Source organism: Vombatus ursinus, unplaced genomic scaffold (assembly GCF_900497805.2).
Source record: "Vombatus ursinus unplaced genomic scaffold, bare-nosed wombat genome assembly UNPS02014791.1, whole genome shotgun sequence".
NCBI lineage: Eukaryota > Metazoa > Chordata > Mammalia > Diprotodontia > Vombatidae > Vombatus > Vombatus ursinus.
In genome coordinates, this window is record NW_020954569.1 from 23,710,123 (window position 1) to 23,722,816 (window position 12,694).

General features: G+C 38.3%; 1 pseudogene; it reads left to right on the forward strand.

Moving 5' to 3' along the window:
- The first annotated feature begins 4,884 nt into the window (after nucleotides 1–4,884).
- LOC114048188 lies at nucleotides 4,885–5,232 on the forward strand (annotated as a pseudogene).
- Nucleotides 5,233–12,694: the final 7,462 nt, after the last annotated feature.

Below are 12,694 nucleotides of genomic sequence, written 5' to 3' on the forward strand. Positions count from 1 at the left end.
ATTTTTACTTCTTCTTGTCCCTTCACTGTAGACAAAGAGAAAACTCTCCTTGGCCTTGGACTCCATGGCTGTGGTCTTCGAGCTCTAAGTCGATGATCCATTATTTCTTCTTTACTTTTTCCCATATATTCCTTCTCTTGGTGACCTCATTTATGCCTATTAAAAGCAAGAAACAATTTAGCTTCAAATACCACTTCTATGAATATGGCTCCCTAATCTACCTAATGAATGGATTCATCAAAAAAAAAAAAAAGGTATTCGGGGCCTAATATGCGACCAACAGTTTGTAGTGCTGGGGGTATAAAGATGAAAAGGAAGGAGAGGAGAGGAGAGGAGAGGATTCCTGCCCTAAAATAGCTTACAATCTGTAAGAGGAAGAAAATACATACATACATAAACATATCTGGAATAAACAACAAATGAATACAAGATAGTTAAACAAGGTAAATAAAGATGGGGGACACTAGCAGTCAGGGTAATATTAATAAAGTGGCCTTTAAGCTGAATTCTGAAGGAGGTGAGACTCTCAGAAGCATAGATGAGGAGGTAACACATTCCAGGTATAGAGGATGGCCAGCCCAAAAAACACAGAGACAGGAGATGGAGTACTTTGTGTGACAGTAGAAAAGGCCAGTTTGCCTGGGCCATTGTGTTCAGGAAGGGGGTTAATTATACGTGAAGGCTAAAAAGATAGATTGAGACTAATTGTGAAGTGTTTTTAAAGCCAAACAGAAGAATTTTATTTTGTCCTCAAAGAAATAGGGAGCCACTAGAGTTTGTTGAGTAGAGACAAAGTCAGATCTAGGTTTAAGGAAATTCACTTTGACAGCTGTGTGGAAAATGGATTGAAGTAGGGCCTTGATGCAGAGAGACCAATTAGGCTGCCACTGCAATAGTTCAAGTGAGAGGTGATAAGGACCTAAATTAGAGTGGTAGCTATGTGAGTCAAGAGAATGAATGTCTCACTGCCATTTCAAACACACGTTTAAAACCAAATCTGTCATCTCTTCCCCTAAACTTGTTCATCCTTCTAGTTTCACTTTTTTTTTTTTTAAGTGGCTTCACAACTTACCTAGGCACCAGTGAAAAATGCCTCACTATGGTCTTTTACTCCTCCCTTTCCTTCATTTCTCCATCTGGAAATGTTGTTGAGTCCACCTCCAATTTATCTCACATCATCATCACCTTCCCATTCTCATTGTTGTTACTCTTGTGCAAAACCTCATTAATACCTGGCTAGACTACCACAAACTTCTCCTACTGGATCCTTCTGCCTCCATTCGTTCCAATCTAGTCTTCTTACTGCTGTTTGATTAATTTTCCTTATGCATAGATATAGGCAATCAAATCACTACTCCATTCAAAAATTTTCAGAGACTCTTTCTTAGTTCTCCAAGAGGGGAATGCAATACAGGTGATCAGGAAAAACCCTATATAGGAAATAACCTTTAAGCTGCTGATTGTTTTCTATTGACTTAACAAGTAAACTTCCAGTTTCTTGGCTTGGTAACAAAAGTTCACCCATCTGGTACCACCTTACATTGCACATCTTACCTCAAATTACTCCCCTCCATATACTCATGTTTAAAACAAATTAGTCCAATCAGTCTGCAGAAGGCACCCTCCACTCTCCCATCTTTGTGCTTTGTTCACACTATTCTGTAGAACTGAAATGTCCTCCTTCCTGCTCTTCAGCTGTTGAATTTGTTCCCATCATTTTAAACCCACCTTAAATGCCAACTCCCCCATGAAGATTTCCTCAGTTCACTCTTTCAATAACATTCTCTTCTTAGATCTGTGACAGTATTTTATTCTAAATCTCCATAATGCCTTTATCATGCACTGCTATCTAATCTGTGTTGGTGCTTTATTTTTCTATCAGACTGGGAGCTGTATTAGGGTAAGGACCATGTCTCATCAAAATTTTGTGTCTTCCTCAGCATCTAGCTTTCCACTTTGTGCATAGTAGCTGCTTAAAATGTGTTTATCATTGTGCATAAAATGTGCATATCATGAATAAACATGGACATATAAAATACTAAAACTATTCACGAAATACTGAAATTTTTTCACTTGGGCCCTGCTTTTAATATTCTACAAAGGCAAACTATTTTCTTTTTATTCCAAAGTGCCTGGCACATAGTAGGCAGTTAATAAAAACTTGTCAATTTGGTTTTTTTTTCTTTTTGGTGAGGCAGTTGGGTTAAGTGACTTGTCCAAGGTCACATAATTAGAAAGCATTATGTGTCTGAGACCAGATTTGAACTCAGGTCCTCCTGACTCCAAGGCCAGAGATCTATCCACTGGGCCACTTAGCTGCCCCTATTGACTTGACTTTCATTTGAAACCATACCTGACTATCAATAGTTGAAAATGAACTCAACTTTCACCCTGGGTCAGTCAACGTTTTCCTACACTCTTTTTCTGCAAGCTTCAAAGTCTTTCTTATTGTTATACTTCACAACAAATGTATGAAACATACTGTGATTTGTAAACTCCCTCACTGATAGAATACAAACTCCTTGAGGACAGGAAGAATCTCATTTTTTGTCTTTTTGTTCTAGTGCTTGATATGTCTTAGGCTCTTCAAAAATGCTTGAATAATTGCTCTCCCTACTTTAGAGAGTAAGTGTTTGACTTTAACATACAACATGCTAACTACAAAAAGGAAAGAAATAAATTAAGATCAGGGAAGTTACTTAATTCACTGCCTCATTTATTTAATAGACCTTCATAGTGGGGGGAAAATACCTTTGAAAAGGCCAAAACTATATTAATCCTACATCATTTAAGCATATCCAGAACTCCTTGCTCTCTGTTCCCTTAGAGAAGCATAAACATTAAGAAACCAAATAAAAGTGTAAAAAAGAGGGGAAAACAAGATCATATAGTCTCAGGATAAGTGCCTGATTTTGCCATTACTTACAGTCAATCAGACGAAAAGAAAATGTCTAGAGCACTGAGTTCCTTTCCCTCCCAAGACCCACATACCTGCTCTGTTTTGGAAACATTCCATGGCACTGTCTTTTCTCCTTCCAAGCCCAGCTTCCCTGGTGCCCTAAGGCTGATTAGGTAATGGATACTAACTGGGTCTAAATGGATGCCAGGTGTTCAACATGGAGCCAGCATGCCTACTTCTAGGCATTTTGCTAACTGGTTGGGGAATACAGTCACAGAACACCTAGTGGAAAAAACAAAGAATATTTTTCATTTATGGCCTCACTGACTACAAGGGACTGTTTTATGCCTGTATAGACATAGTTCCTCATTTCCCTTCCCTGTATCCCCACTGCTGTGAAGACTTTTGGTCCAGTGGTATTCACCTCATTAGCAGCCTGATCATTACCCTAGTCAAAGAGCAGAGAAAATGCATGTCAAAAATCACACTGCCTTCATATGCCAGTCCTTTTAACGGGATGCAGGACAGCTTTTTTATTAATAAGATTCAGTCTGAAATCTGTGTAAAGTGTCTTGTTGCCAAGGCAACCTTACCAGCAAAACAACTGATCCATACATCATTCTTGCAAGTGCAACAAATAGAACAGATCATAAAATCTAGAGGGAGGAAAGGGAAAAGGAAATAGACAAAAACGAAAAGGCAAAGGAGGACAGAGAATGTTAGTATGAGGAAAAGAGGCTTTAAGGCAATGGTCTAGCCCTGTTGGGTTTCATTGCAAGTGAAAATGGACTGAGTCAAATATGCTACGTACCTAATATTCCAGGTAATGTGAGAGACAAAAGAAAAATATCTTGGACTCAAAAAGCATGGACCCCTGCCCTCAGGGAATTTACAAGCTATTTAGAAGGATCTAAATCCAACTCTTACATTCTATTTTGATACACCCACATGAAACTATCAGAGAATATTAAGATCAAATAAAACCAAATGCTAAAGTGCATGTTGTGTAGGTGCTGTAAGAGTTCAAGAAGGTCATTAAGAATGCCAATAATAAAGTTTTGTGATGTGAGAAATAGGACTGAAGCTTCATTGTTCTCCAATTGTTTCTTCTATTTAAGTCTTTATCCACAAGCAACTTGAGGGCAGGACATGTCTTATAGTCTCCAATATGCCCCACACAAGCTATTGCTTATCTATTGATAAGCTTCAATAAACATTTATTAAACATCAACCATGTGCTAGGCACCATGATGAGTGCTAGAGATTTGGCCACAATAAATATCAATAAATGTTTAATGATTTTTATGTAGAAAAGGTAGGGAAATGAATCAGAATGGTTTATCATTTAATTAGAGGTGTCATATTGAGATAGTTTTGTCAGTCAGTGGTTAAATTATCACATTTAGTGACCACTGTCAAAACCTTCATGGCTGGGAAGGTGAGCAGGGGGCCATGGGAGCAAGCCTTCCACATGGCCAGCATCCTCAGCAACTACATGGTAGTCTATGGTGGCATCATACACACTCATGAGCAGAAGGAGGAGAGTTATGAGGATGGCATCTTCTTCTAACATCTTGGCTGCCACCAGTGGGCATCAGGAGCTGAACTGGCCCCTCCAGGGGAGAATGACCTGAACTTCTGTAGATGATAACAACAAGGATAGAGTATGCAACAAGCAGATTGCACCGATCTTGGGAAAGGGAAAGTATTGTGAAGAAGAAAAAAAGACCTTTAAATGACAAGTTATGATTTGTGTGTGAAGGTAGTCTCTACTGTGTTGTAGAGTTCTTCTCTTCCTCCCAGATTTCTCATCATCATCCTCAAATGTGACAACTTAATCACTGACTTGCCAAACTGCCTCACTTTGACATCTCTAATTGAAATAATAAACAATCCCACTTCTTTTTCTCATCTTTTTTTTTATATAAGCTAGAGGGGCACATGAGCCCCCAGCACAGTGTTCAGCAGCTTCTGTTGAACATGTCATGTTCCACAGGCAATCTACAATAATGGAGTAAATGATAGCCTCTATCAGGATAAAGTATTTTTCTTTATAATTTATTCCCCAACAGATTATCCCTTCAAACCATATAAGGCTGCATTCACAACAAAAATTTACTATCCAAATATTAACAATGACAACATTTGTCTTGATAATCTATGGTCGTAGTGGTTGCCAGCAGTATTTCCAAAGTACTCTTGTCCAGCTGTTACTCTGTGGTGTGATCCCAATTCAGATGACCCTATAGTGCCTTGCAGAGATCTGTAAAACACATGAGAGAGAAAAGTACAGCAGAATAGTTCAAGAAGGAATTCAGAAGTATATGATATAATTTAAGAAATTCTTGGATAAGTTCTACAGATGAAGATACAAGAACTTTCAGAGACAAATCCTTCTCATTTCTATTTAACTGCTTTCTATAAGTCCATGTCTCTTCTCTCCTGCTGTACATGTTTACCTGATAGAATAGCACTTATATGTTGAACATACTTGGTATAACAAATAGAAATTCTCTATTTCCTGCACCAACATTGACTCCTAGCAAAGAATATATGAGAAAAGCCAGCTCTCTAATAATAAACTAGCTGTGAGACTAAAATCTTTCCTTATTGACTTCACTGGATAATGCAAAAGCAGAAGTTGCTGTTGTTTGGTTTGGTGTGAGAGAGGGTAATTACAATGAATGACCTATGGGAGAATATTTTTTTGAAGCAAATTCAAACTCATGAAAGTTTGAAAAGCAAAGTAAGTCAAGTCAAAAAGTGTTTATTAAATGCTATGTGCCAAGCACTGGCTAAGCATTGAGAATACAAATATAAGCAGAAAGACCTTGACCTCAAGAAGCTTACATACTAATGAGGAAAGACAATATATAAAAGGAGGGTGAAAGAGGGATGGGGGAAGGGCAGAAAGTACCTTCATGGGGCACAGTAAAGAAAGTAGAGAGTGAAGAGCAGAACCTGAAGAGGAATGAAGACATGGCTGGCCTGGGTGCTTTTCTTAAAATGGAGGATCTAGGAAGAACCAGCCAATCAGAGGAAGGGTCTACAGGGGCAGAGTATATTTCCAGTGTGAGAAGTCATGGGTAGGCTTCTGAATGTGAAGAATGTCAAGTTGTTTCTATAATCATTTTATTTGAAGAACCCACTGAGTTGAAATCCTGCCTTAGATACTCATTAGCTATATAACTTTAGCTAACGTGCTAATGCCTTTCAGCCTCAGTCTCTTTACCTGTAAAATAGGGATAATAATACCACCTACCTCACAAAGTTATTGTAAAAATTGAATGGTATAACACGTGTAAATCTTTTGCAAACCTTAAAGCAACTATATAAACGCTAGCTACTATTGTCTTAAGTAAATGTTTTGACCACCAAGATTAAACTATACCTTCAACTTGTATTTTAAGATTTAAGTTTAACTGGTCAATATTTAAATAGCTTATAGTTATTAGCACATTAAGTGATGAGTATTTTTGTTTTGTTTTCCAGCTCTTCTCCAGCAGCCCTCCACTCCAGTACTTTCAGGTTTGTATATGGTTTCTCAGTTAATAAATAGTGAACCACTCTTAATTTTTCTTTTGTTTTTCAACTGCTTAGGTCTATCTGGATGTAAGGGTAAATTCCTTTGAGAAAGTATTTGTGTATACTTAAAAACCCAATTGCTCCTCTGACGCTTGTATGTTCAAGAATGATTAATCTCTGTAATAAACTAATTAGTAATCACTTTAAAAAGAGAGATCATTGGTAATCCTGGAGAGAGTAGTTTCATTTCAGTGATGTCAGAAGCCAGATTGCAAGAGGTTCAGAATTAAGTAGGGGCAAAGAATTTACGGGCGTACCTCATTTTATCATTCTTCACTTTATGTTTTTTACAAATTAAAGATTTGTGGCAATCCTACCTCAAGCAAGTCTAATAGCATGTACCTCTGTGTCACATTTTTGTAACTCTTGCAGTGTTTCAAGCGCTTTCATTATTATTATATGTTGTGGTGATCTGTGATCCGTGACCTTTGATGTTACTATTGTAATTGTTTTGGGGCACCACAAACTGCTCCCATATGAGACAACAAAGTTGATCGATAAATGTTGAGTATTCTGACCTGATGTTCCCATTTCTCTTCCTCTCCTCAGGACTCCCTATTCTCTGAGACGCAATAATATTGAAAATAGGCTAGTTAATAATCCTACCATGGCCTTTAAGTGTTTCAAGTGAAGGAAGAGTCAGTGTGGCAAACTTCATCATGTCATATTTTAAGAAATTGCCAAAGCCACCTCAATTCTCAGCAACTACCACCCTGATCAGTCAGCAGCCATCAACATCAAGGCAAGACCCTCCACCAGCAAAAAGATTACAACTCACTGAAGGCTCAGATGATGGTTAGCATTTTTTAGCAATAAAGAATGTTTTAATTAAGGTATGTACATTGGGAAGGTTTTTTTAGACATACTACTATTGTACACTTAATAGACTACATTATAATATAAAAATAGCTTTCATATGCACTGGGAAACCAAAAATTCATGTGACTCACTTTATTGCAGTATTTGGTTTATTACAGTACTCTGGAATTGAACCCTCAATATCTCTAAGGTATACCTGTAGACTTCTTTTATGAATTTGAATATAAAAGGCAGAAGACGTGTTGAACAACAGTTTAAGGGGATGCAAATATCAAATGAAGTGGTAAAAAATAGAGAAGATCTGGACATCTTTGGAAATAGGAGAGCAAGTGCCAGTTGATAAGGAGAGAGAAAAAATGAGAGAGAAGAATTGATTAAAGAGGTGAACTCCAAGAAAAGGTAGGAAGGGATGAGATTAAGGATACAATTAGAGGGGTTGGCATTGCAAAGTGGGCTTCCTTTCCTCTGAGAATGGAGTGAAAGAGGAATAGAGTTGACATGAGAGGATTTGGGAAGAAGAGAGAGTCTCCAATGGAGTGCCTCAATTTGGAGGCCCAGTGAAGTTACGTGACTTGCCAGATTGTGAGTGGTATAGTCGGCATTCAGACTCAAGTTGTCTGACCTCAAATACAGCACCCTTCACTACATCACATTGCTGATGTTAGCTCTCAACTCAGAATCCTTAATATCATGACCCACTCTTTCCTTCTTCCCTCCAATAACAGAAATAAACCTACTACTCACTAAAGTTAATGTTTGCATTCTTGAAACCACGCCTTTCCATGTCCTACTTGACCTTACTCTAGAATTCATCCTTTCTCCTCTCTCATGTACCTTCTATCCCTGACACCTTCCTGTCTGCCTAGGAACACATTCCTATTTTCCCAATACCAAAAAGTCCAAATCAAGTCCACTTTTTTCCCATAAATCATCCATTGATTCCTCTCAGTTTGTAATGACTTCCCATCCCAAGAACTCACCTAATACTTTATTTACACTTCTCTATTATTTATATTGTACAGAAGCAACATAATATGGTGCATAGAGCACCATACTAGAAGTGATGAAGACGATTTCAGTTAAAATCCTGACTCAATCACTAGCTGTATAACCTTGAGCAAATCATTCACCCTCTCTGAGTCTTACTCAGTTCCTTCATCTGCAAAAGAAGAGGGTGCAACCAGATGGACCTTGGAGTCCCTTCTAGCTTAAATCTATGATCCAATATTTGATGTCCACTAACATTATTTCCTTTTACTTTTAATAATTATAGTCCAGCTGCACATGGTAAGAATTTACTGCTTTAACTGGTCAATCCTCTGCTTACCCGATCACCAAGTGTCTTTAATTATATAAGAGTGTGTTTTCTACCTTCCTAACTAGACTCTAGGTCAGGGATGGGGAACCTTTGGCCTCTAGGCCACATGTGACTCTCTACAACCTCAAGTGCAGCCCTCTAACTGAATGGATTCCATCAAAAGGCTGCACTTGAGGACCTAGAGGGCTACATGTGGTCTCAAGGCCACAGGTTCTCCACCCCTGATGGAGGTGTTTCAATGTCAGGGACCTTGTCTTAATAAACACAGACTTTGATCTTCTCTCAATAAAGCAAAACATTCCATATTATTGCTTCTTTGTTTCCATTAAAAAAGATTTTTCTCACCTTATAAAAAATGTTTTAAACTAATTGTAATGCATGTCCTTAATTAGATGATGATGGCACAAATGTCAAGATCTTCAACTGCTTGTTTAATATTTGATTTTCCATGACAAACTGAAATACTCTAAGGTTCTGAAGGAAGTCAATTACCCCTTTTCTAAGAGGAGATTCAATTATGCTCCTTAAAGCATCTGTAGGGGAATAAAAAAGTAAAAAAATAAAAATAAAAACTTTCAACTTAAGCAAGTAATTGATGCCATATCCTTCTCTGGTTCCAGACTCATTACATGTAACAGTATCAAGCTTAAGAATGAATTTTATTCCACAAATTCTTTTTTTAAGTCAAAATGGATTTTCCTTCAGAAACAATAGGGTAATGGTGGTTAGGGTCCCAGGACAGTTCATAAAATCGTAATCAAGGGATCTAAAGATTTGTGATTTCCACTATGTTGCCATTGGCTTCCCTGACAGGTTACAGCCCTTCCATAGCTCAGGTTTTATGAGTTTCTGTGACTAAAAAGTTCATCACTTGATGGCCAACTTCTTGGTGATGAACTTCTTTGAATTCAGCTAGATTTATTTCCTCAGAGACAATCCATTTCTGAGCCTATATTGGAAGGCTTTCCAGCTTTGTAAATCCTAACAGAGCTTGAATTCTTCTGGCTTAGTATGTGTAGACCCAAGGCAGCTTTCAAATGGCTAACCATCAGGGTCATCACAGAAGTGGGGGAGTTGGAGAAGTTTCAATATAATCTGAAAAATGTAAAACTGCTCACATTGAAAGTGGACACTAGTCTGCAAAGCTATGTAGACATAAAATAATTTGCTTCCTCTTTAAACTCAATGAGTCATTGTGACTGACCATCTCCAGGTGCTAAACTTGTCATTTATTCACATACCTAGGTGCTAGAGAATGCTAGATACTCATACAACTCTTAGGAAACAGAACACTTCCCCACCCGAAATGGTGAGAAGGGAATCAGTTAAAGGAAACAAGATGTAATTCTGGTGAGAGCTCGGATTTTTGTCCAACTTTTTCCCACCACACCCCCACCCCCACTGCGAAGAATATAGAGATAAATGCCTTTAGAGTGACCAAGCTGCATTTATATGTCTTTGAAACACCATAAACAAGGACTTTGAGGCTAACGACATAGCCACAAACGTGCAAGAATCAAAAACTGCTGGAGCAGAGGTAACCCATTGTGTTCTGCATCTGAGCTCAGAGGCCCCTTTCTAGGAAACCTCAATGATATGTTTATTATCCAGCAACCTTTTATTGGCTGCATGCTAAAAGGGCCTTAAAATAAATAATGAGTCTTATCTGATTTGAAATTTGCCCAATGCTGTCATTTGAAGGAGATAAACCTGTGATGAAAGATGCCATATCAGGGAAGGAATGTTGAACTTCCCTCTGTTCCAGAATGAAGAATTTAAAGGAAAAGGCTTAACTATTAAGGTGCCAGTCAAAAGGAGGCTAAACTTGAGAGAACCAAACAGCTGTGCAGGGAAATACTGCAGCCCATACCAATGGAGCAGAAATAAGAAGTCCTTTTTCCCCAAATGAACCTGTGACTAATGCTAATATCTACTGCATTTTACTTTAGTACACCAAATTCATAGAACCATAAAATTGTAAAGTTGTCATTCAGTTAAGTTCCACAAATGTTCATATCTTCTGTGCACATGGTGCCATGCTAGACTGTAGGGATTAGAAGTTAAGAGTGTAACATGGGAAGAAAGGAGGAAGAAGTTATCATCACAAATAACTATGATATAAGGAATACTGTAATCAGAGGAAAGGAGAGACCAAGTGCTGGGAGAGACCTGAAGGAGAAAGAGAGAAGGGAAGTGGGGGAGAGAGAGAAAGAGAGAGAGGAGAAGGGAGGGAAGGGGAATGGAGGAGATAAATAACTTGCCCAATCTAACGCAGCTAGTTAATGACAGAACCAGGACCAGAACCCATCACTCCTTACCCACAGTCCATTAATCCTTTCTCCTATACTTCATGTTCTCAGTGTCTCTAATTTAGAAGAAATTACAGGAAAAGAAGTATAGTAGGCAAGGGGTAACTAGGTGGCACAGTGAATAGAGCGCAGACCCTGGAGTCAGGAGGACCTGAATTCAAATACGAACTTAGACACTTACTAGCTGTGTGACCCTGGGCAAGTCATTTAACCCCAATTACCTCCGTAAAAGTATAGTAGGCAAAGTTGGTCTTGATGTCCCCAAACTATACTGCCTTTTCAACCCTTTTCCTGCTTCCATATATGACTCCACCAGCACCATACTTTCAAGCTTCCACGGTTCATTCCCTCCCTCACTCCCACCACCACACCCCCACCGATCAAAATATGATCCATTGTTTGTTTGGAATTGAAGTAAGAAAACCTGGATTCACTCTGCTACTTACTCCCTGTGTGACTAAGTCACTTGTTTCCTTAAAAGGCAACATGTTATATCTAGTGGAAAGAGAACTGGATTCAAATCCTCCTTTTTCTACTTATTCCCTGCATAATCTTGGGCAAGTCATTCAACTTCTCTGTTTCCCCATCTACAAAATGAAAAGGTTATTATTGCTAAGGCCCCTTCCAACCCTAAAGCTTCTGCCCTTGTGACCTCTGTAACATGTGTTGGTGTTACTTGGGCAGAACTTTGTTCCTATTGACCTCTTATATTTTTGAGGTTAGTATGGCAAAATAGAGTGCTAGAAATGCAATCAGAAAACCCTGGATTCAAATCCTGCTTCTGGCACTTCACTATGTGATCATACATAAGTCTCTTAATCTTAATACCTCATCGGTAAAATGTGGCAATGCTATATACTACCTATCGTATAGACCTCATGTGGTTGTTGTGAGACCCAAGTGATATAAGATACTTAAATATAATATACCTAAATATAATTTATTGAGAAATAATGCATAGTTCACTGGACTTGGAGTCAGGAAAACCGAGTTCAAATCCATACTCAAACATGTACTAGCTGTGTGACCATAAGCAAGTTGCTTAAGCTCTGTTTGCCTCAGTTTCCTTATCTGAAAAGTGGGGATAATAGTAACACCTGCCTTACAGGATTGTTGAGAAGATCAAGTGAGATAATATGTGCAAAGAACATTGCAAACCAAGGGCTATATAAATGCTAGCTATTATTGTATTACTATTATTTCCAAACTTTAAAGCATAGTATCAGTGTCAGTTATCATTAGCAGTGGGTGCAGCAGCAACAGTAGCAATGAAATTGCCAAGATTCTTTCTCTAAGAATAGAAGGGATTATCCCTGGTTAAACAAATGTCAAGCATTATCAGGAGATAGGGAAAAAAAGGGATTTTTCTTCAATTGGTACCTGAAATCAGACCATTCTATCCTACTCTTCCTAGGTGTAAGGCCAGCCCTGCTTAACCCATGAGAAGAGCTGGCCTTTTACCATTAAATTGAGCCATCTGCAATGATTAACAAAAAAAAAAAAGACTCCAGAATTTCAAGCTGTCATTGCAGAATACAAACACACCCACGTGCATATCCTCCTTCTTTTGACAAGCAACTCAGATAATACCACTGCCTCAAGTATTAATTTCTTAATTGTTCATTTCGTCTCTCATTTTGTCTCATTTTCCGAAAACAAAGTCATGCATCAGCCGCTTGCTTTTTCACATTCTCCTTCAAGAAGAAAGATTTGTCAAGTGTTATTATAACTAGACGTGCACTGAGGAATACTTTTGGCATGTTA